Here is a 596-nt window from a genome sequence, read left to right on the forward strand (position 1 = left end):
TTCTATAGAATTCACATCATGCTTACCACCCTTATTAGATAGACCTCTAGGATTCCCATACTGGGCATTGTGAATGGCTATCTCCTCAATCACCTCCATAGCTCTAGGCACCTCAAGTTGCATGAATCTCCCACTGGCAGCTGAATCCAACAGACATCTAGACTCATTACCCAGACCATTATAAAACTGCTGAATCAAGAACCAATCATCTAAACCATGGTGCGGGCACTCTCTTTGCAAGTCCTTGAATCTCTCCCAAACCTCGAACAAACTCTCATATGCTTGTTGAGAGATACCTAATATCTGGCCCCTCAGACGAGCCGTTTTCTCAGGTGGAAAATATTTAACATAGAAAGCAAGGGCCAAGGACTCCCAATTAGTGATTTTCAAAGCTGCCCGATTCAACCCATTAATCCACAACTTAGCTTTCCCACTCAAAGAGAGCGGGAAAAGTATCTCCATAGTCTGCTCCGGAGTCAATCCCTTTTGCTTGATAGTGGAACAATATTGGATGAAGGACTGTATGTGAAGATTCAGATCTTCACCTGGTTCCCCACCGTACTGGCGTCTCTCGATCATGTTAATCAATGCAGGCT

General features: G+C 44.3%; 1 non-coding gene across 1 annotated transcript; it reads left to right on the forward strand.

The window, feature by feature from the left end:
- Window positions 1–211: 211 nt before the first annotated feature.
- On the forward strand, window positions 212–318 carry LOC130460313 (small nucleolar RNA R71). The gene has a single exon (XR_008920220.1). It is a non-coding gene; the product is annotated as a small nucleolar RNA R71 (small nucleolar RNA).
- Window positions 319–596: the final 278 nt, after the last annotated feature.

Source organism: Spinacia oleracea, chromosome 4, assembly GCF_020520425.1.
Source record: "Spinacia oleracea cultivar Varoflay chromosome 4, BTI_SOV_V1, whole genome shotgun sequence".
NCBI classification, from domain to species: Eukaryota; Viridiplantae; Streptophyta; class Magnoliopsida; order Caryophyllales; family Amaranthaceae; genus Spinacia; species Spinacia oleracea.